At 36.2% G+C, this 24,907-nt stretch overlaps 1 protein-coding gene and 1 pseudogene across 22 annotated transcripts in view; one reads left to right on the top strand and one right to left on the bottom strand.

Moving 5' to 3' along the window:
• HDAC9 (histone deacetylase 9) overlaps nucleotides 1-24,907 on the bottom strand; it is an 899,944-nt gene that overhangs the window by 795,550 nt on the left and 79,487 nt on the right. The gene's annotated exons all lie outside the window — the stretch shown is intronic.
• On the top strand, nucleotides 2,664-2,780 carry LOC134381412 (U6atac minor spliceosomal RNA; annotated as a pseudogene).

Genomic DNA, 24,907 nt, shown 5'->3' with positions numbered 1-24,907 from the left:
GAAACACAAGGAGGTGCAATAGAATTTTGAATGAAGTGTGGGAAACACATAGGATCATTTGAATCAGTGATTCTCCCTTTGTTTTAAATTACCTATTGAGTTTATGAAATTTTAGAGCTGTAAGAAATTTCCATAAGAACCAAAATTCCCTTATAATGCTGGAATTTAATGAAAAATACTGCCTGCATTTTTTTCTTTTTTACAGCTATATTAATTTAAAGCTATATGAAATAAGGTTAGGCCATTTGTAAGGTTTTTTTTGTTTTGTTTTTTTGTTTTTGAATTATGACTTTAATATTTGGGGAAGAAAATTTTTAGCCCAAAGCTGCTTCTAGACAAAATTATATAAAAGCTTTGATTTATTTAATTTATTACCATATTTTGATTGAATTAAAAACTTCAAAAAGAAGAAGTGAGGAAGGGTGCAAAACCATTACACTATCGTTTTACTTTTCAAAGTTTTGCACTTTTTTCTCTATTCTCACCAACATATTCTCAGTTCAGATGTCTAAAATCTCCTACTGGTTTTCAGCAAAAGGATGTAAAACAGCAGCCCCACTCTTTCTGCACCCCTTAGTTCAGGCATCACTGGGTATTGTGTGGGCACATTTCTTTTCAGAAATGTTTTAACCATACCATTCCTTCTATTTCTTAACTCACATGGCACCTTACTCTGAATATATCCATTTCTTGTTCTTATAATATATTGCTCTGCATAATCCAGCTCCATTTGGCTTACTGGCATTTTTCTTCCTTAACACTCCTAATTCAGAACTTCCATTATAACTGGCCAATAGCTTAAATATCTTCTTCACCCATCAATGCCTATTCCCTCAACATACTCACCTTTCCTGGAAAGCACTGTACACTCTTCTCTGCCTATCCCAATCCCATCAACCTGCCAAAATTTGTCTCAAGCTTCATCTACTTTTTGAAATTTTTCTAATCCTCCAAACTGTACAGACCTTTTAATTTTCTAATCCTCATGTACATATAAGGTAAACAAAACCACTGTCACTTTATACAGCTCTGTCCTGTTCTCTAATTTATTTCTATTGCTCATCCTTCTTTCCCTGGTCCTCAATCTTACTTCTTTCTTCCCAAATACACACCTTCTATTTATCTTGGGCTGAAAAGCTTTAAGTCTGTGATGTGCCAGACAGATGTGTGCAAGGCAATGGATATACAAAGAGGTACTACTCTCAAGAAGCTTACAGTCTGAAGGAAGAGATGGATAAATATTCAAATAATTATGGAGCAATGTACTGTATGCTATAACACAGGTAAACACAAAGATCAAAGGGAATACAGAGAATATAAGAGAGGGAGAAACTAAATTATCCTAGTAGAATTATGTGTTAGGGGATAAATTTAACAGGTGAAAGAGAAGAAAAGGGATGTCAAGTATTGAGAATCTGTGCAACAAACTAAGACAATGAAGATCATAATACATATGTTTAAGGCATGATGAAACATTGACGTGCAATGGTAAACATACTAGATATAAAGGAACAGAGCCCAGGCACCAAATGGCTGAAAAACAAGTGATTAAATCCAGCAGAGGAATCACTGAGTAATAGGTACATAACCCCAGAAGCAAAAGTGTCTGTGACACTAAAAACCCTAAGCCCACTACTGAGTGGGGTTAAGGAGAAGCAGGCATGGCTGGAACATGGAGCCAAGCCACTTATAACCAAGAGAGTTGGACATCCCTCAAGTACAGGTGAAATTTTATTTGTCCCTTATCCATGATCCTAAAGAACAAAAGATTTTTGTAATTCATTTGGCAGCAAATCTAAACTCATCTGGCAGCAAAAACTGACCTAAACGGACATGAGGCTATTTATTGTCTTTATTTGTCTCATTTAGTATTAATATCTGTGAATTTAATATTACTCTTTTTATTATGGAAAGCTGTCCCAGACCCACTAAAGGCGACCTGTTACATAAGATATGTGCTTGTTTTCAAAACATAGTACATTTTAGAAATTATGTTATCTTTTTAAAAATCTGACAAATTCTCAATTCCAAAACACACTGTCCATAGGGTTTTGGATAAGACTCTGTGGACCTTAGATTTTGAGATTCCACAGAATCAGTCAGATTCCCAAAGAGGTCTATTGTCGAAAAAACGTTTCACAGTCCATGAAAGATCCATTTAGAATTGTTTTGTCAAATGGTGGATAAGTTTTCAGTGTCCCACACTTTCTATTACTGATCACTTTTGTGACCAGTGACAGTTTATTTTACTTAAATAATATTAGGTGAAACAAAAAATAAACTGCCAATCATGAACTCTTAAATCAACTTTTTTCCCCTTATAGTGCCAAGAACATACAAAAAAAATAGTAAAATAACATTCTCTTTGCCCCTATAACCTTAATAGATAGTTTCCTGGAATTGTCTATTCAAATAGAAAATTAATTTCCATGCACAGCTGGAAATACCACATTGGCAAGCAAGGAAAACATCAAACACCGTAGATTAAATAAAAAGTGGAGGAACTATAAAGACTTACCAAACAGAACTTGCTCAGCAAGGCGGCCATATCAGAACTATTATTTATTGTATAAATATATCTTCTAAGTGAAGTAGCGGTAATCATGGCGGCTTTGGATTCAGAGGACTAATTATGGGATTATGTTATTCAAGATGTGTTTCTAGTGTTGTATGAGGAAAGGAGGTTAGCATTCCTCTTGACAAGGATGGAAGAGGCCCATCAGACTTGCACATGTACACAGTTACTGCCAGCTACTTTGTGGCATTGAATTTTTTTTTTTCCAGTTTGGGATGATGGAAAAGTTCTGAAGATGGATAGTAGTGATGGTTGTACAACAATGGGAAAGTACTTAATGCCAAGGGTTAAAATGGTAAAATTTAACAATGATATTAAAAATTAATCTCAATAATATCCAGAAAGGTCTTATAAATCAATAACAAAATAGAACAGACTAAAAGAAAATGAGCAAAAGACATGAACAAAAATTCAAAACGGGAAGAAAACCCAATAAAGATATGGAAAAAATGTTCAAAACCACTAAAAATCAAGAATACAAGTAAAAATGACTGCAAAATATCATTTTTGATCTTTTAAATTAGCAAAGATTAGAAAGACTGACAATTAAAAAGAAACTTTTCTAGACCCACTGACAAGATCAGGCTCTGTTTATACATCTCCTTCCTTTGGCTTGGACCTAATGGGTATCCTTCTTTGCAGTGATAACCATCAAGAAAAAGCAGGCTCATGGTGCCATCTGGGAACTATTTCCCCCCTCCCGATGCTGTAACTGCCTCAGGCAATGAGTTACAATGGCCAATACTCAACTAGAATGCAAACTAAAAACAGAATAAGACATTTTGCACAAACACTTTAAAAACAAAAAGGAGAGACAGAAAACAGAATACCACCCCAGGAACTACCACACAGAAGGGCAAATGAAGCAGTAACCATGTGGGAATGACAAAGCCCCACATGGCATCCAGACAGTTGGCCCCTTGGTCCTGCCACCTTGATTCTCAGGTTGTTAGGGAGAAACAAAACAAAACAAAACAAACAAACAAACAAAAAAAACATTTATCAGCTTATAGTGCAGAATTGACACTGCATAAATAGCAGCAGGAAGAAAATTCAATAAATATCAATGCATTGTGAAAACAAAGACAGAGAAAAACATTATAGGTGAAACTTTTTCATTGCATGACTTCCTAATGAGTGAAAGATTGAGTTCAAGATATTAGGAACATTTCTCAATAAAGCACAACAGCGTTCCAAAGTTGCATACTGTGTTATAAAGCATGGAGCTCCATCTCTTTTTACCTTTAACAAACAAAACTTCTCATATTTCAGTAAATCTCTTGGTACAAATACATGCCACAAGCAAAAGGAGAGATCAATTTAATTATCTGAATAATTCATTCACCATAAAGAAAGAAGTGGCTTACAAAATACCTAGCACAAAGTAGCAGCTCAATAAATATTTGTTAAACTGTACTGAAACAAATGGTGGAAGCTAATAAAGATTACCTGTATCAATTAATGATATCTATTAGATTATTGTTCCAACATTTCACCTGAATTTGGCTATGGAAAATAACTGACCATATCTATAGAAAGAGCTGTAGATATTCTGTTCTTCTCCGATTGGTATTACAGGTACCAACCACACCCTAACATGGTGTGCAGAGACTAGGTGAAGATTCATCTCCCCAGAATCAGCATCTTTGATCCAATTCCTGGTCACAAAAATACAGCAATTTTGAAGCATGGGGAGAAAACTGTAGAAGGTGCATAGGTGACCAAGCACAGATTCTAACAGGAGAGAGACCTGATGACACTGATGACAGAAAAACCACTTAAGGAGATGCACTCAAATAAACTGGGAGTCTGCCTCTTTCAGTTTCCTCTTCCATAAAATAGAAAAAGAACTCAATCAATGGCTTTCGAGCTTTTTCAACTGCTACTCACACTGATAAATACATTAAATATTAAATACAGTGTACATACATACATAGAAACAAGTTTATCAGTATAAAACTTAAATATCAGTTTCATGAATTAACAATCGTACAATGTGTGTGCACTCTGGTAACTTATTCTATTCCATTACTTAACTGCCATCTAGTAAACTGATTTCATGACCTACTAACAGTTCTTGACACGCAGTTTAGAAAACACTGGACTAGATTAATTCTTTCCAGTTTATTAAAAGAAAAATCATGATTTTACTTGGAAACAATCTAAAAATATCCACCACTCCTAAATACTATTTCCTCAATGACCTTTCCAAAGCTAATTCCTGAGTGAAATGATATAACTCCTACAATATCTTTGCCTTCCCTTCCTCCTCACAGTAAATAGCCATGATCCTTTCCACGCGACCAGATTTAAAAGTGATTTTCCCAGGGTGTATAACTAGGGCTCAATTCTGACAACAGAAGTGTGCACAAGGGGTTTTGCAATAAAAAGTTAAACATCCACCAAAGTAACTCCCATTTACCCATATTGAAGTACATTTAAATCTTTATAAACTATCAGGCAATAGCTAAGCAAAAGTCAGAATGTTTTTATGCAGCAGCAGCAAACCACATAAATCTTGATTTTAATTAAATGAAAGACATTTCAAAGAAGTTGCATTCTCCCTTCCAAACTACATAATTTGTTCCCTGAAATAAAAAATATTTTAACTTTGTAGAAGAGCATTTATTATCACTCTTGTAGATTTTCCTAATCCACTGCCTTTTAAAATGATACGCCTACCCTCCTCAGACCTCATCTCCATGGGTGTGCAGGAATCTCTGGTAGAAAATGAGCTGGCTTTTTAGTCAAGCAATATTTTCCAATCACAGTTGGGGTTTTTTTCAGCACACAGCTGGGAAAAGGCCTTGTTTACTTCTTCCCATCATAGTTTAAAAACCACCTAAAACATTTTCTACTCAAAGCCAACACAATCTTGACTTGAAATCCTAACAGTATCGTTTGTGCTTGTCAATGATTTCAAAATACTTTACTCTAAACTTTCTCTTGGTTTTTAAGTCTACAAAGCAATGAAGAAATAAATGCCACATGTGTTTAATGGCATTGTATTTTAATCATTACAAAATAATATGTAAAGCCTCAGTATTTTAAATTTTGAAAATACCTTAATTCATAAATATCAAAGAAATACAAATATCAAAAAATTAGATCCTTTGTAATCCTATAATCAAAGAATTCTGTGTGTTTTACAAACATGGCAAAACACATTTTTATTTTTAATTTTCGAACTACTAATTCTGGATGAAAAACAAACACCATTAACTTCCTCTTCAGTCACTAGCTGTCTGTGCCATGTGTTTTTATCGCTTCCTTCCACAAGGAAACACGTTTGAAACAAAGAATGATATTCAAAGAGAGTTCTCTGGGTTAGTTTAAAGTCATTCTTTCAGGAATTGAGAAACAGTATAAAGTATTTAAATTACAGTATAGGGTAATAAAACTATGCAGAAAACCTTCACATTTTTATTTTAATACATGATTTTATCTAATGCTTACCAGGTCTGCAAAGATTATTTAATGAATAAATTGAGCTTGGTCAAGTTAAGTAACTTTTCTTCACCCACACAGCTAATAAATGGCAGAAGTAAAATCTAAGTCCCATTCTCTTTCATACCTAACCTCATGGCGGAACCTATATCACGCTACTTTCCCTATGAGTCCTTTAATCAAATTTTAGGTTTTTATTTTAGCTTGTTTGTCTAACTGCCATAGATTTTTGTGTATGGGTAGTAGGGAGAGGGATAAATGTAGATGATGATAAGAACAGTAAGACTGATTTATTATTCTACATCCTCAGGTACTGAGTAGTACATTAAATACTGGTAATCCTCAACATGGAAATTATTGCCCTTGCATTAAGGAGTTAGAAGTTTAGTAAGGGAACCCAACAGGTGAAGAAACAAACACAATTAGTTTGACACCTGTAATTCTAAAACTTTATCACTGAATTGCATGGAATTAATATTCATTGGTGGTGAAAGGGAAGTGAACTTTCAACAGTGGATGAATTCCTTGAGAAGATAATATTCTCCATGTTTTACAAATGTAAAAGACAATAATTTGTCCCAGAGCAGTGCATTAGTTAGGGTTCTCCAGAAAGAACCAATAGGATATATATATAGAGAGAGAGGCGGGATTCATTAGGGGAACTGGCTCACGTGGTTATGAAGGCTGAGGAGTCCCATGATAGGCCCTCTGCAAACTGAATGCCAGGAGCTTGGCTCAGTCCAAGCCCAGAAGCCTCACAACCAGGGAAGCCGATGGTGCTGTTGGTATAAGTCCTGGAACCCAAAAGCTGAGGAGTCTAAAGTTTGGATGTCCATGGACAGGAGAGCAGATTGTATTCCAGCTCCAACAGATAGAGTGATTCACTTTTTCCTCCCTTTTTGCTCTCTCCAGGCACCCAGCAGACTGGATAGCTCCCACCCATATTGAGGGCAGATCTTTCCCACCTAATACACTCAGCCCCACATGATAATCTCTTTTGGAAACTAGGTATTCCTTAATCCAGCCAAACTGACACCTAGAATTAACCACACAATCAGATAGTGAAGAACTGAGAAGGACTGGATTTAAATGAGTCTAACTAGCTTCAAAGCTCAGGCTCTTTCCATCAGAACAGGATAGCTGTAACCAACAGCAACAACAGCCTCTCTCACTGCCTCTTCAAGGGTGTACACAGCATGGCCCTCCCTACCGAGAAAGAGAGTAGCCCCCAAGCAGGTGCAACCCTCACAGCAAGGATAACCCCTCTTTGCATAAGAAGTGTTAAGACCTGTATTCTGGGTCCAATGAAGCAGGTCAGGGGATTACTTAAGAGCACAAAGACTAGACTAGCCTGTCCCTCTTGGAAAAAAGAGAGTATTTCATCCAGTGAGGCAGTGGAGCCACTGATTCATGAACATATATGGTGAAACTGTAATTGTCAAAATATATTTCATAATGCTGAGTAACAAGAGAACAAAGGCACGTGCATATTTAAAACATTAAATCAAAATGAAAAAAGTAAGTATTTTAATGTTGAAGTAAATCAGCCTAGGATGGTGATATAGATCTCATTTATCTTCCTTCAGCTTTGAGAAAGTCAGTGTCACCCAGTGAATATCAAGGCTATAGCAAAATTTCAAGAGTAGAAATCTGTTCTTGCACTAGACATAGTGGGCATTTAATAAATATCTTGAGGATGAATGGATGGATGCATGATGGATGTATGGATAGATGCAGAAGAAGGGAAAGAATGAATTAGTATTCATATTACTTGGTCACATTCTAAATGTATAATTAAATATCTTATTTTACTTAGGAGTTTAAAAATTATTCCCTCACCTTCCCATTAAACAACTATTTATATTTGCTTCTAAGTCTGATTTGTACAATAGCCAAAGCACCTACTCTTTTTGTTTTTAGAAACAAAACAATTATATGATACTATTTCACTTGCAATTGTTTAAACTTTGGGCTCATAAAAATGCTATATTTAAATGGAATTTGGGAAAAATAAAAATCACTGAAAAGAAAAAAAAATCTGTAAGTACTGTAATAATACAAGTGGTTTTTAAACTGAGTAATTTACTTATAAACAAGTGCAAGTTAAGTAGAATAGAAGGAAAAAAGTATTGATCTTTATTTTAATGTACTATTTAACAGCCATTTCAATGATAATGGAACAAGTTTTACAGAAAAAATGTCTCTACTCCACCTTACTTTCTGGCCATTTCCTCTTATTTCAAAGTCTTATTGGTAATGTCCTTTATCTTGCAACACTGGCGGTCTTTTTATAAGCCAGCTTTATAATATTGGGAGAAGGCAAGCCATATATGTACGTACTTATGTATCTGCACACACATATAGTCATACGCATATATACAAATGCCCATAATCATTTATGTAATTGTATCTAATTACATATGTGTATATCTATGTATTTAATTTCAAAATGAAACCATTCATGTATTAGCTAAATAGTTTTTTATGAGTTAAGTTCCTTGATGTGTTTCACATTGTGCTCACATAAAAATATCTCATGCCCATACAAATGTTAGAAAACCACCTCTTTGGAAGATTCACATTAATGAATGTGTCTGGTTTATTTGGCATTTGGTTTGCACCTCAGTGATGTGTGAGAAACAGTGGCCAGGAGGACTCAGGTATGAGTAAGTGTCATCATCATGTCAGGTGGCACCGGCTGACTTTCTCAACACACAGTGCTAGTGAGAGCCACTAATAGTCACAGCTGTTCACCTGTGCTCTAAGTCTTTCAGAGGACCACCTGGCTTACCATGGCCCACATGCTCTGTAATTCCCTGAGGATTCTGGCTCAGTCAGCTCAAGCAGGGCCTGGCAACTTGCATACTAATATGCTTTAGGAGATTCATATCAGATTAGCCTGGGAAACATGATTTTGTGTATAGGAAGGAGCATATTGACAGAGAAGGCTGGAAATGTGGTTTGCCCTATGTCCTGGACACTAGGAATGCCTCGTGAGTGTTGGCAATTCCCGTAAACCATGGCAAGCCATGGAAGATTTTTGAGAAAGGACATAATTAGATTTGTGCTTTAGTAAGATTCACCAGGAAGCACTGTACAGATTAGGTCAAATGGAGGAGAGAGTAAACGTAGAAAGACTAGTTGGAAACCTACAACAGTAGCAGCAAGAAGTAATGAGCGCTAAAGGCCAGTAAAAAAATGGAAGATAAAGTTGATCGAGACTCAAACGAACTTAATGTGGAAGGGAACAGCATAAGAGTTTTAACAATGACACCATTGTTTGAAGCACGGGTGGCTAAGAAAATATCTGTGATGTTCCTACAAAGAAGAAAGTCAAAAGGATTAGATTCAGTGAAGCATGAGTAAATTAATCAATGGATGGTCAAAAGAAAAAGCATTTTCTGGAAGAGGAGATAGGGTTTTATTCCCAGTTCTACCATCTCCTTGCTAAGAGGTACTGATATGTCTCATAAACTCTCTGAACCTCAGTACCCTCATTTATAAGTATTGCTGGTAAAACTATACTGCAGAATTGCTGTGAAGTTTAAATGGGATTATATTTAACACTCGATCTCGAGTAGGTACTTAATAGATATTTACAATTTTGCATGCTTTTTTCCCCCTGACTTTTATTTCCAATGACTTAAAACCATTCCAGACACCCAGTAGGCACTCAATATACAGTTGCTGATTGAATGAATTACTACTGCTATTACAAAAGACTGAAAAAAGATCATGGGATTTGCCCATTAGGCAGTAATTGGTGTGTTTGGAGATCGCTTAAATGTCTAGGAGTTTTAAACACTTGGGGGAAGTCAAAGTTAGTCCAAGTGTTTTGAGGAGGGCATTCTAATTTAAGTAGTATTGTAGAACAGAAGTGTTTGTTTGTTTGTTTGCTTGTTGTTTTTTAATGCTGCATGTTAAAGGGATAATGGTTTCCATCTAGAAAACAAAAGCCTGCTTTATTAACATTAACAGTTATCAAAAACATCATATGCTTTATTTAGAGTTTTTACAGTATATTCTTTTGTTTGATCTTCATCCCCTTGAGGTAAGAATGCAGCCTTATAACACCAAGGTCATGGGTTCAGATCCCCATACCAACCAGTCACCAAAAAAATTTTTAAAAAAAAGAAATTCAGAGTTCACATTGTCATTTCCATTTCAAAGATGAGAAAACTGAGATTCAGAAAAGTTAAGTGACTTCTAGGGCATGAGCCAGGATTTCGTTAAGGTCTTTTCACCACAAGTTTTCTAAGCTCCCCACTACCCACACTCATCAAGCTAGTTCACATTAACCCAGATGAGCTCTGTTCTGCCTTCCCCCTTCCTGAGTTCTCCCTAAGGTTTGGAAGTGAAAAGTGGGGCAGAGTCTTACAGGCTTCAGGAAGTTTGGTGAGTGATGCTCCTTCCTCAAAACCCAACCAGTGCCAGAGAGCACCCCTTCTCCCACGAATCCAGCGCCCACAGCGCACACCAACATCAGCCGTGTGCTGTTCCTTGTTAGCTTCAACAGGAAAATCTGTTGTGCGGTTGGGAAATATCAGGATTGTCTTTTTGGAATGATTCCCTGTAGAGAAGGTACAAGCTTTAATTTCTAGTCCTAACCAGTCAGCTAAACAGAAAAGTTTGCCTTCACAGTGGGTTACTATTACCTTGTTACCACTGGCCATGGTGTTGGGTTGCTTGATTCCCATCCCAGCCCAATCCCTAACCAGATGCACAACCTCAGACATGTAACTTTAGACAAATCTCTGAGACTTGGTTTCTCATCTTTAAGACAGGATTTTAGAAAACAGCACTTGTTCCATAGGGTTTTTACTATGATTAAATGAGCTATCACACATAAAGCACTTCACACACTTAGAACCTGAAATATAATGGACACTCAATAAATGGTAGTTGCTCTTCAGCAATGTGTAATATTCCAGTTTTACTGAGAAAGCAACCCAGGCCCAGAACGATGGAGATACTTTGAACAAAGTAACCAATATCATTTTGCAACAGTAACCATGCTTTCCTTATGAAGAAAAATCACCCAAGATAAACACTGAATTTTTTATTGACTCCAAATGTCACATTTACTCCACTGATTTTGAATTACTGATTTGTAATTAACATACAATTTCAATTCATAAATTGGAAGAAGGAGGGAGGGGAAGCCCATAGTTGAGATTTTATAATCTTAAACATAAAAAAAGAGTGATTTTAAAAACACACTTATTTTTATTTTCCCCTCCCTGCTCCCTAGAAACACACACTTTTTTAAAAAAAATATGTATTCTCATGAATCCTTGTAACAATTAATACCTAAATAAGATTAATTTGTCTCCTTTCAAAATATAACTAAGATTTTAGTTTTTATAACTAATTAGGCAATACTTCCTCTTTTAGAAAGAATATGTCATCCCCTAGATGGTAAGGATTTTATATTTATTTACTTTATCCTGCTCTTTTGCCCTTTCCTGATGCTTCCTTTCACAGTGGTTCTCAACACTGGCTGCACGTTATAGTTACTTTCCTTGGAGATTTAACGAATACCCATGCCTATTCCTCGCATAAGTAGAATTAAGTCAGAATCATTGAGATGGTGATTCTGGTTCAGATTTTGGGTTTTTTTTTCTTTTTTTTTAGTTCTCCAGGTGATTTTAATGCATAATCCAAACTGAGAAATCACTGGCTTCCTTGGTATCTTTCAAATAACAAATAGTGTACTTTCTTCCCTTGTTGATTGCTAGCTGTAAATAAAGTTGTTTTAATTCTAACCATAAAATCACTTGCTCTGAAAGCCAGTCTTGACCCTTATTGCAAGTTAGCTTGACTTTCCTTGATTACAATCCAACACTTTTGTGAGATTTCCATTCCATTAATTTTCCTAATGAAGTTAGGTGGGATGAATTACGTAGGAATACTACATTATACACAGAAACTCAATTACAGTACTAAAAAAATAGGGCATGCAGGATACAGACTAGAGCAAGTTCTGCAGTATTTTTTAAGGGTTTGGGTATGACACTAATTTTGTAAGAGTTGAAATTACAAATCTCAATAAAAAATGTGATTCTAAGAAAACAGGAAATACGGCACTATAACATTTAAAGTACTTCATGCAACCATATAGCTGAACTCCTTTTTATTCAATACTCTAAACCCTTCAAATGAGCATGTGAGGTACTGATTGTGGAACAAGAACAAGAAAAGCATAAGAAACCTAATCTGGTTATAATGACAGGTAGCAAAAAAAGAATATAATTGATAAATTTTAAAGGCAGTAATTTTATTCTCCTGTGTTATTCAACAGTGCCTTTTTCTGCATACCCATTGTAAGAATGGTAGATTGAAGTAAGTTTCAGAGCACTCTGAGAGGAAGGGGAGGAGAAAGACACTTGGCCAAGACAACTCACCATTTACGTGTTATCTGTCACTTCAATATTTTAGTTTATAAACGGCTTAAAATGACAAAAATAGTTAACCTCTCAAAAAACAGCCCTTTTCTGTCAGGGAAAGATGGAGTAAGGTGGAAAAATGGAATACAAGAAAGGCCCCAAGGATTTGAAGGTGAATCAGGTTCACAAATAAAGGCAACAGAAGTTGAGAAAACTGTTAGATTTGTCTCCTTCAAACTGTTTATTTATCAAGTATGTAGAATCTTAAGCACAGGTAGAAAAATTCAGGATAGATTGGTTCATTTGCTAATTTAAATATTCAAAGACTTTTTAAAAATGAATCATTTAAGTGACTGACAGCCATAAAGAGGGATAAGATACTGTCCCTGAAAGTTTCAATGAGGCTTGATCCAAGTCCTTCTATTCTTCTTTCTTCCATCTTTTAATTGATAAGGTGATGCTTGCTGATGTGATGCTACCCATGTTCTCAACTGTGGCCTCTCTTCAGGGGTTCTTACATTCTTGTCTTTATGTCTAACTTCTCTTCAGCAACTTTACTCTCAAGCTACCCTGCCAACAACTAGCAGAACTGTGGTTAACAATATGAACTCTAGAATTAGGGTGGCTGGATCCAAATGCTATGTGTTCCACTTAATTTACTGTGAGACCTTGATAAAGCCAAACCATTAAGGTCTCAAAGTCTCAGTTTCCCTATCTGTAAAATGGGAATAATAATAGTACCTACCTCAAGAGCAATCTAAAGAATTCAATGACATAAAGAAAATAAAGTGGTAAAGCCCCTGGCTTGTGAGAAGAATTCAACAAACACTTGCTGTTTTTTCCATCAGCATCCCTCACTCCCACTAACTCTACCATCATTCTCAAACTTTTTTTTTTTTTTTTTTTTTTTTTTGTCGTTTTTTCGTGACTGGCACTCAGCCAGTGAGTACACCGGTCAGTCCTATATAGGATCCGAACCCGCGGCGGGAGCGTCGCCGCGCTGCCAGCGCAGCACTCTACCAAGTGCGCCACGGGCTCGGCCCCCATTCTCAAACTTCTAAATTACCTTTGTTACTTCCCATTGTGTTTTCTGTCTTCCAGTCAGTCACTATATCCTGGCTATTCTTCTTTTGAAATATTTTAGCTAAAAGCTTCCTCTCCATTTTTATTTCTCACTGAAGCCTGCTCCTAATACTTACAGGACCTAGAGCAAGAGTACGAATGGAAGCCCAGCTAGCATGTTTCTAAATTTTCACAAAGTATAGATCAACCTATCAGCTGTTAAATAAAATATGTTCTACCTTCCTACCTTGAAAAAATATACCTTCATAATGACCTAGAGGGCCAGGTTAAAAATTAGAACTCTTAGACTCTTCAGGGTTCCAAGACAGAAGGTCTTAGCAAAAGGAAAACTGGTCCTAGATTTTGGTCCCTGGCCCCTCGTGCCTGCCCCCAGCAATGATCCCTTTTCCCCGGCTCCAGATCTCTGTGGATTCTCCTTCCATTACCCTCCTTTAATTTTTGCCTATTGAAATCTTACACATCCATCAAACAGTTCCTTCTCCAAATTTCAAACACTTCCTTCTCCAAATTTCCTTTAAGCCAGGTATGATCTCATCCTTCCCTGAGTATCCAAATTATTTTGTTTCCACATATCTTAATGGAGTTTATAGCATTCTGTCTTGCATTTTTATCAGTACTGTACCTGTGTGTTTGTTTTCTTACTCTTCTATTAGATCAGAGGTTCTCTGTGTTCAGTGCTATCAACATGTAAGAATCTCCTGATGAGCTTTAAAATAAGAGGACCCATGGGCTTCACCAAGAATCAAGCACAAGGTGGGGTGAGGGAACAGGCATGGGTCATTTTTAAAGCTCTGCTGTTGATGCTGTTGTGCAGCCAGTGTTGATAAGAATTGTATAAGGTTACCAATTCCTTGAGGGCAAGGAGACACAGTCTATATTTTATTTCTGTACTCAACACATTCCTTTAAACTGGATTTAAGCTGATACATGCTTCCCCCCCTGCAAAACACCTTCTGGTCCACAGGCTACATATAACCCTTATAGTTATTGAAATGATGTATATGAGACATGATGGTGGTTTAGACTCTAGAATTATCTGAAAGGAGACATGCAAAGACTTAATCCAATAGTCTTAGCGAAGTTGTCTCTTTTACCTTTATCCTAGCATTTATTCTGTATGGTAATCTCACCAACAACATAGCTAACTTATTAAAGGCATGATCAGAAGGTTATTGCTAATACCTACCACAGCATTTAGCACACAGAAGGCATGAAATAAAAGTCTGGTGAATGAGTGAATGAATGGAATGAATAGCGAATGTGTGAAGAGAAATTACAAGCCAGCAAGACTTCAGAAATTAGTTCAGGTGTTTGGTAACTGAATAATGACCTCCCCGAGGTCATGAATATCAACTTTTATGGCAAGAAAGGACTTTGCAAACGTCATTAAATAAAGATCTTGAGATGGAGAGCTTATTCCAGATTATCCAGGTGGTCCTTAACAGCAATCACATGTGCTTGTGCTTGTACAAGAGGGAGGCAGAGGGAGATTTGATGCACACAGAAGAGATGGAGATGTGACCATGGAGGTAAAGATTAGAATGATACAGCCATAAACCAAGGAACGCCAGCAGCCACCAGAAGGTAGAAGAGGCAAGGAATGGATACTCCCCTAAGGCCTCTGCGGGGAGCATGGCCTGGCTGACACCTGGATTTCAGCCCAGTTTCTCGAACTGTGAGAGAATGAATTTCTCTTCTTTAAGCCACCAAGTTTATGGTAATTTATTATAAAAAGCACAGGAAACTAATACAAGACAGAAAACTGATATCCACAGAGGTAAAGCAACTTGTCCCAAACCCCAAAGTTAGTTAGGGCAGAGCTGGGTTTCTAATAGGAACATCCTGACTCCTCTGGGACACCCACTCTTGGTTGAGTCTATTTCACTGTGTTGCCTGCTATAAGCTATAGCGCCCACAGAGTTCTGGGACTCTGATCTAAATCCGGATACCAAATACAACCTTTTCTACGGCCATGGAATGGAAACTATGCAAAACGATAAATCCCTCATAGTAACCAATTTTATCTGTGACATACCTGATTGGACAAAATAACTTTGACAAAAATGACAAGACAAAGTTTCTAGTACAAGTTCCTGAAAGATACTCAGGGAAAATATTTTCATTAAACCATATATAGTCAATATACAGCAGCAAATGTCCATAGGTTAACTGGTGGGTGGGGGTAGGGGTGCTCACAAGAAATGCTGGCATGGCAAATGGTATAAAAACACACCAAAAAGGTAAAGAAAGGCAACTAAGTCACTCACTATTGGGGGTGTGATAAAGTAGGGACCTGGCATATAATAAGAAAGAGGATCGCATAATTCTATTTGCTCAAAAGTAAGCAAGCCGTGAGACAGACACAAAATTGGAAATTGTGATAGAACCAGGAAATGATAGCATATATCTCATCAGTGTAGGAAGACCTATGGACATCAGATTTTACACCGCCTTATTTTGATGTCCTCCCAAAACTTAATTCCCATTGTAAGTGATGAGGGTAGGAAATCCTATTATGGTAATTGAAAGGTGAGCCTTGAAGAGGTGATTCAATTGTAGGACCTTGCAGTAGTGAATGAATTAATAATGGTGGTCAGGGGCATGGTTCTGGGGGCTTTAAAAGGAGAGTGAATGAGGAAGTATCTCTCTCTGCTCCATCATTTTCTACCATGTGAGACCCCTGTGTTGCTGAAAAGCCACCACACAAGAAACCCCTTACCATAAGACTTCCCAGCCTCTGAAACTATAAGAAATAAATTTCATTTTCTTACAAATACAAATTACCCAGTTCCAAGTATTTTGCTATAAGCAACAGAAATGGACTAATACATATGGTGACATTAACAAAAGCATAGTTATAGATCACAACTGAGGAAAAAAAGCACAAATTTATGTGTGATCATTCTAAGTGAACACTTGATACTTTACTTCTTCTTTACAATTGTACCATTTATGTACGAATATAACAAATTTGTGACATCTTTTCCAAATGAAGAAACTAGGACAAAGGGAGATTTAGTGAATAACAGATAGATGACAAGTGTTTACAGAGCTTGCGTTTAAATCTTTGGGCTTTTACTAATAATTTCTCATATGCATTTGTATAATTTCTCATTAATAGATAAACAGACAAGGTAAGAAAATATCCAAGGCAAAGAGATATGGGTTTATTTAGACTTAACAAGTACGAACACTTTCTTTCCTTAGGGGTGGGGGATGGAGAATGGTAAGGAATATAAGAGAAGCAGAAACAAAAAGATCAAAACCTCTTCACTCTACATATTGGTTAAGAACATATAACTACAACAGGATGTAACAACATTTCCTTAATCATCCTGCAATTATAACAAGCAAAATAAACAATCCAACCTTAACATGTCCCTCCTCCCTAAAGACCTCAGCTTTACCTTGTAGTGTAAGAATTAGTCACTCATTCAGACTGGGGCAAGTCCCTATGGATTCAGGGAGTTTGCAATCAACTAATGGGTTATGGCGTTATTGTCAGTGGATGTTACCCCACAGGAGGCTGGACCGTTGCATCATTCAAGGGAAAGACATACTTGTTGTGTGTGTGACAAACAAAAGCCTACCCAAAGAGATTTCCCAAAGAGCTCTGAGTGAAAGACACACAGTGCTTACCTATTCCACATCTGTTCTTCCCATGATCTGTAGAAAAATGGACTTCCTGGGAAGCCCATTGAATAGATATATTCCAAAGTAACAGATAACTTTCTCCATCAAATGCCATATTGCAACACTGTTAAATAATAAAGCCAAAAGCACTTCTTTGATGGGAATACACAGAAAGTTTATGATCCTAATTTAAACTTCATAAAGACTTCAACTATTATATTAAAGCATTTATAAATTCATCATTTGATATAAGATGAAACGAAAACAAATTGAAAAGTCATAAATTTTTAACCAGTTATTTTCCTTTTTACAATTTTACTGAAGGTCCTCAGAAATTTGTATACAAAAAAAGTTACTGCTAATTACCCAGTATGCAAAAAAGTACAATAATTTTTAAAAGTTTAAAGAATGTTGGACCAAGGAATTGTCAACTACATTAAAACAATTTCCTGCTTACTCACAATTCAAAATCCTTTTGCTCTTGCCACTCTTCTTAACTACAGTGTATACTTGTTCTGGGGAGGGAGGTGGCTTATAAGCACCGGAACAGGGAGAAGTCCATGCTACTAAAAGGAAAAAGGGTGCTAGGTCTGCTCCTGCCACCGTGCTAGCTAAGGCAGATCCAAACTGAGCAACTTCTCCACATTCTGGGAACTCAGTATTAGACCACAAGTCTTGCAGACAGTGATCAGCCTATTGCAATGTTTATCATTCAAAAAATAGCAATCCACCTTAGAAAGAGAAGAAGAAAAAATTTCACTGTATAGCACTACACAGAGGCAAAACAAGATCTCCAAGTTGTCATTCAGAAGAGGTGAAAAGAACAGAGTCAACAAATGAGTAAATAAAAGGGAACAAAGGAAAGAGACATGATTTATGGCAGAGATGAAGCAGCTTGGTTTTGCTCAGATATATTCAACTGCCTCCTCCTCCCCAATTCCACACCCCCAACACCACTATCATCAGCCTTGTCACAAAGTGGCCTTTCTTCTTCATTTATATGACTCCTTTTACATACTAGACAGTGCATTACTTAACTAAAACATGAATAAAATAGCCAACTGCTCATTTTATACCAAAAAAAAAAAAGGGATCTTAGAAAGATGCCCCTTGCCCTCAAAAATCTCAGTCTATTAGAGATGACAACCCCCAGCTGCAGGAGATAAGTTTCTGAATTAACCGAGGTAACCGATGTCAGCATCACCCAAGAAGGCTTCACAGAAGAATCGAGTAGGTGCTGGGTCTTGAAGGATAAGTAAACAGGGCACTCCCAGCAGAGAGAAAGGTACATTCCCAGTCCTGCAGGCAGGAAAGCTGAACCTGGGGAAGATACGCAACTCACATGGTGACCAGGACAAGTTCATTGAGGAGAAAAAAAGACGACAGGCCTGAAAAGGATGTGGGGTCCTTAAATAGAGGTAAGAGAGAGCCACTGACATTTCTTAAACAGGGCAGTGATTTGATCAGAATTAGGCTGAAATAAGATTAATCTCATAGTAGAAAACAGACTTGCTAGCAGGAAGCTCAGAAACAGATCTATTCCTTTTCCAGCAACCTTACAGAACTTAAGCACATGTACTAAGCGTATCTACTCTACCCAATTTCCCTTAATTTCCCTTTTTCCAGTCGTGTTTCATTTTTTAAAACTTATCATATAGACCCCAAATCCTTTTTGGAGTGAGCAGGATAAAAAATTTTAAAAGAAAGAAAACTAACAAAGGTAGGAAGGCAGATGGATAGGCGGATTACCAGTTCTCCCAACAGAAGGGAAAGTGAACTCTTGACATACTTTATTGAAATTCAGACACTCAATAGCATACATCACCTAACACAAGTCATGGTATGCATTATTGTTCCTCTTTCCATAATTGGCTTCCTGAATTTTTCTACTAATTTCTAGGTCCTTTCATTGATACACCATGACCCTTTAAAATCTGCTTTCCAATTTACTGTTTCACTTTACACATAAAGCCATAGTAAGATACACTCAATTTTCCTTCATTAAAAAAAAAAATGAAGCATGCTAATATAGACACAGGATATAGATACACTAAAAAATAACATAAAAATTACCCAAAAAGAATTTTCATAGCTATGCACTTTTATTTTCTTAAAGTAGTTTTTAAAATATCTCAATCATAATAATCTATTTAATACAACATATAATGACAGGAGATAGGACTCCAGGAAGAACTATTTCACAAGCACTGGGTTAATTTATTTCAACAGGCAGTATACCCTGAATGATAATAACCTACCCCAACATGCCTACCTATGTTCATGAACACACAGGGCAAACATTTGGAAACCCAGTGACAAAACCAAACAAGTAACGACAATGACTTGCAATATTTTTTTCTATCAGATAGAGATTTTTTACAGAGGGGTTCACAATAAAGTTCTGGCTTTTCCAAGTTGTACAGCAGTCTTAGATCTCCAGAAAGCACTGGAAATTTGAAGAACAGAAGAACACAGGTAAGATAATCAAGTAGCCTTTCCAGTAACTGCAGACTCAGAAGGTGTCACCAACTTTTATTAAACATGCTTAGATGCATAGAGAGTCCAAAACTCATGACTAGTTTTTCTTATTAATAATTTGTCATTTCAACATTTCTTGAAGAAAAATTTCTTCTGTGAGTGAAAGATAAAAGGTGAGGGCTCATGTATCTGCCACTGTGATTACCTGTACTCTCACAGGACTCACAGAATTCCAAAGAGGATGAACTTATCAGGGCAAATTCCAACTCTAAAGGAAGATCCCCAGCTTACCCAGAGTACTTTCCAGCAGAATTGCAAAATGGAGATAAAAAGAAGGTTTTCTTGGAAGTTAAGAGTCTGGGAGAAAAAGTTAGTTATGCAACACATTGATAACTAAGGAGCAACCATCTATCATAAAAGGAAAGAGCCTTATATAATCAAGTGCCAGAAAGTTAACATGCAAACAGATTTAAAACAATTTCACAAACTACTTCAGAGTTTCTCGATTTCCTGTAAATCAATACAAGATTTTAAAGAAAAACTCACCAATAATTTAGTTATGAGTCTTTCATTTTGGATATTAAAGTAACTGCAAAGCAACACAAATCAACACATGGGCATGCATTATAAAACTTACTGATCATAATTTGCAAGGACAAGCATGGTAAAATCAAAACCATAACAATGCCTAACCTATTAGAAATTCAAAATTTTGTAAATCTAAATAGAAAAGACATACAGAATCAAGAAAATAAGGAGGGCAGGGTGGGTGGGAAGACAGTTAAAATGTAATTACAACATGTAAGAAGAAACAAACACAAGTATTTTGCTGATAAAAGAGAACTTCGCACTTCTCAGAATTCACCATCTTACTAACAATTTTATTTAACATACTTCTTAGCTTCCTAACTCTACAACAAATTAGAAGCAGTAGATTGCAAATGGAGAAGACTGCTTGCTATATACTGACATTTTCAAAAGATGACAGACAAAAATTAAGAAATATACAGAAAACCATAGAAGGTAAAGCATTTAGGGATTATTTAGCATAAGTGCAGGTTACATATCTCCACATACCTCTGTATTCCCTTAAAATTGTTAAAGTTTTGTAACAAACACAAGCACACTTGCATGCACACACAAACACACACACAGTTTTGGTACTCTTAAGAACAAACCCTAGACTATACAGTAAAAACAAATAAACAATAAATAAATAAATAAACGTTGCACATAATGCTATAAATAAAAGGCTGTCCATGTATCTTTTGTACCAAGATCTTCCTCATGGAGCTTCAGAAAACACATAACCTAGCATCATTTTATAATTGTGTTCATGAAAAGATCAATATAAAATAAGTATTTATCAACTATTGTATATTTTGGCTTAGGTTTTCATATTTAAAACCATGAAGGTGTTTAAAAATGTGATCCCAATATGCAACAAAGAGCAAACATAAGAATTTCAAATATTAAGTTTAAAGTACTTCTTCCTCAGCGTATGTGCAATTATAATTTCAGATAATCTGACATGACTTTTATACACTAATTGAGGGCACATAATATTCTACATCACACAGTTTCTTCCCATTTTTTGGAGAATTCCAACTAGCATCAAGAACTTGAATGTTCTAATCACTACAATAGTCATTATCTACTCAGCATGATTCAAAAAGAAAGGCTTACTAAGCCAACTCTTAAAAAATGTAGGTAAGCTGATCTGCCCTGATTTCAATGTGTTTCTATCTCTTTAAAGAAACCTTACTTAACTCTTTAATAATTGGTTTAATCAAGAGTACATTATGAAATACTCCACCCCTTGTAAGCAATACCATGTTTGAACTCCTAGGTATAAGTGTTCAAGACAAATATGGAAGCTGTTCACCAAACTTCTTTCCTCCTCTTCCTGGGGTACTGCTAGGCTACATCTTCCAGCCTGCTTTGTACTTAGGAGTGGCCATGTGACCAAACTCTACCCAACGAAATGTGAACAGGAGTGATGTGCCCATGGAAACTTCCTATACACAATCCACTTCTCCCATTTCCCTTCCATCAGCTTGATGTAGAAAATGCACACTGACCTTAGAATCCATGAGTTGAAGAAGCACGTTGGAAGCTGCCTGGGGCACTGGATAGTCGAGAGAGAAAAACAACCCACCACTCAGGAATTCCCTTCCAGTCTTCAATGAGCGAAAAATAACCTTCTTTTCTGTTTGAACTACATTATGGCGTTTGTGTGTAATGTTACGATAATAAAAATAAGAAGAAATAGACCCACCAAGAATTACCCACCAAAATTAACTGTGGAAAGCAAATGTGAGAACAAATAAATGTGCAAAATAAACTTAAACCAAAAACTTTGGGAGAAGGGTTCACTATTAAAGCACTGTCCCTCAGGAATTGGAGAGTGAATAATATGCTTTCTCTGTTTATGTTTCAAACTTGATTTTCAGATTGAGAAGTTTAGACTTAGAAATAGCAAAAGAATGAATCACTTAACTGTGGAGTTAAAGCAGTAAAAACAAAAAATCCAAAACAACATTTAATAAATTTAACATGCAATGCTTCCATTATTAATGTACCCTGTGACCAAATTCTGTTACAACAAACTTCAAGGGACTAATTTATTTTATTATCTTGGAATATTTTTCCTGAATACTACTTGAAATAGATAATTGGCCCAGAGCCTGAAAATATTTTATTATACAGAGCTTCTTGTAATGGTATTTCACCTGTATTTCATTAAAATGCCAACTGATTATACCCACATCAGGAAGTCATAACCTACTTGATTTGTCCTATGACTCCATTTAATTTAACATTCATTTTTTATGGTAACATTCTGTGAACAAACAGAAGAAAAAATACCCACTTGGACATTATGATATTTGTTTGTAGCTTTGTCCTGGTTTTAGTTTCCTACTTAATGACTAAATGGCACTACAGTGGGTAATACACTGAAGTAAAAGTGGTGAATCATTAAAGAGTTCGTAAATTTTAAAAACAGGGGCAAGTCTTCTGGGTCCCATATGCTTCTAGAAAACCCGATGTTGTGCTGTATTAATTGAACCGTGAAGCTTTTATTAGTCCTCTTTTAAAATGCTTGCAGTGAAGCTTTTATTAATGCTTGCCCTCAAATTGTTTATACTGCTTAGCATTTCCATAACAATTTATATTTCAAAGAACTTTTTGATCATTAGTTAAACCTACTCTACATTTCTATAAGGGAATTCAGCTGTTTAGAAAAACAGAGGCATGAAGGGAAATCTCTTAACCAATTTTTGCCCAAGATGTGCCAGTGAGAAAATGAAGAGAATATAGTATCTTGTTACAAAAACTTTTAGCTTATATAAATAGCCTGGTCCTTTCACTCCATATAGGTAAGTAGTTGTTACAAATGTTCCCACAATGTCGAAGAAAAGGGAAACAAGCTACCTTTATATGGTGGGCTTTGAAAACTAATGTTATAGGGCTTTGCAACACAGCTATGGTCACTCTACCCTCCAAACTTACCTAGGAGCCCACAGGCCACAGCACTGCACAATTCTAGGGGGCATCATGCACACTGTGTTCTATGCTTGGAAAATTCCCTTTGATGCATTTTCATCAAAATAACATCATAAATATTAGATCCATCAAAATTAAAAGTCACACTGGAATTGTTTTAGGGTTGATGTTGCCCAATTTTTTTACTCGTTAAAAACGTCCAGGCTTAAACCACGTTTTCTAGAATCTTGGGATCATACCGAAAATCTGCTCTTGGTTGAAATAGGCTCAAACTTCTTTGGAGGAAAAAAAAAATGCACTCTATATGAACCTCTTTGGTCCACCTCCCCATAAAAATGGGATTGCCTAGATAGCAGAGAATACATGTAAGCCACTAAGAATTCTCTCCACAAGTCATTACGTCCTTTAGGTTTCAACAGCATTAGCTTTTTAAAAATTTATCATCAGAGAGCAAGATAACAATTACCATATCTTAGCTCACGGGAGAGATACTTACATTGAGATATGATTTAATGATGCATTTTATGTTTTTATAGAGTCTCAAAATGAGAAACACTAGTGCTGACAGACTGAGAGCACTGCTGCACTTTGCCAAGTCACAGTGAAGAGCACTATGTGTTCTGTTATTTAGTACTCCTGGTAAAAATTTAGTTACTATAAATAGCATCCATACTGCTATACAGAAGAAATTAATTTCTGGTCCTATATTTACTAAAATACTTAATACACTGAATGGATCAAAATTATTAACATTTCTGTCTCTCCCACTAAAGGGTGTTGTCCATGAGAGTAGAAACCATGTTTTCATACTTTTTGTGTCCCTACTGGGTAGCATATTGCCTGGCACAAAACAGATGATTAGTAAGTTTTGAATTAATTAATAGCTTAATTGCAGCAGCTAGCTGCCAAACTTATCCAGACAGTCTTCCCACCATTCAGGCTCCTCAGTGCCTAAAAGCAATACCCAATAATGTTCTAACAGTACTGGGGCAACAAGATTAAAATAAAAACAAGTGAATTCTATATACAAAAATCAGCACTTGTTTGACTGAATACATGATCAAGACAGTAATATTTTGTACTTGATATCAACTGTATTTGAATATGGACAGGGAACTTTTCTGCAAATGGTGTCAATGCACGAGGAAAACAAGAATTCACACTAGCCCAGAACTAATTTTCAAGACAAATATAAATACTCGAAAGCAAAATATATGGAGGGTGATTGCATAAGACCAATTTAATTTTCTTTTAGATAGTAAAAAAAAAGGAGATGTAAGAAAGTCCTTAGACCTTTTCTAAGTCAAACAATCAGGTTATTTCTCACCAGTAGAATATATATGGCACCATAAGATGCAGGCTAATAACAACAGAAGACTATTTTTATGTTTGCAACAAGAACATTTTCCTTTATACATGCAAGGTGCGTTTCAAGTCTTTGATCATAGTTTGTTACTCGCAATAAATAAAACAGACTCCCACCCACGTGACCCATTTTCTGTGACCTTCCTCAACTTCAGATTTCATTCATAAGAACCTCTCAGAGTTGACTGAGACCTCTGTATAACGTTGTTCTTAACAGAGAAGTACACAAGGAAATTTTAGTGGCCCTAAAGTCAAATGGGCTTTACTCAATGGTCATCTCATTTATCCCCCACTTTTTCCCCTTTCCTAACTAAACGATTATCGTGACTGACAAGAATTTCCTCATCAAACTAGCAGCCTCAAAAGATATTTTCATATTATAAAACCAGTATTCTTGGGGGGGGAGGGTATGTCAACTTCCATTGCTAAATAT

This window comes from Cynocephalus volans, chromosome 6 (genome assembly GCF_027409185.1).
Source record: "Cynocephalus volans isolate mCynVol1 chromosome 6, mCynVol1.pri, whole genome shotgun sequence".
Lineage (NCBI taxonomy): Eukaryota > Metazoa > Chordata > Mammalia > Dermoptera > Cynocephalidae > Cynocephalus > Cynocephalus volans.
This window is presented reverse-complemented; position numbering and strand designations above follow the sequence as displayed.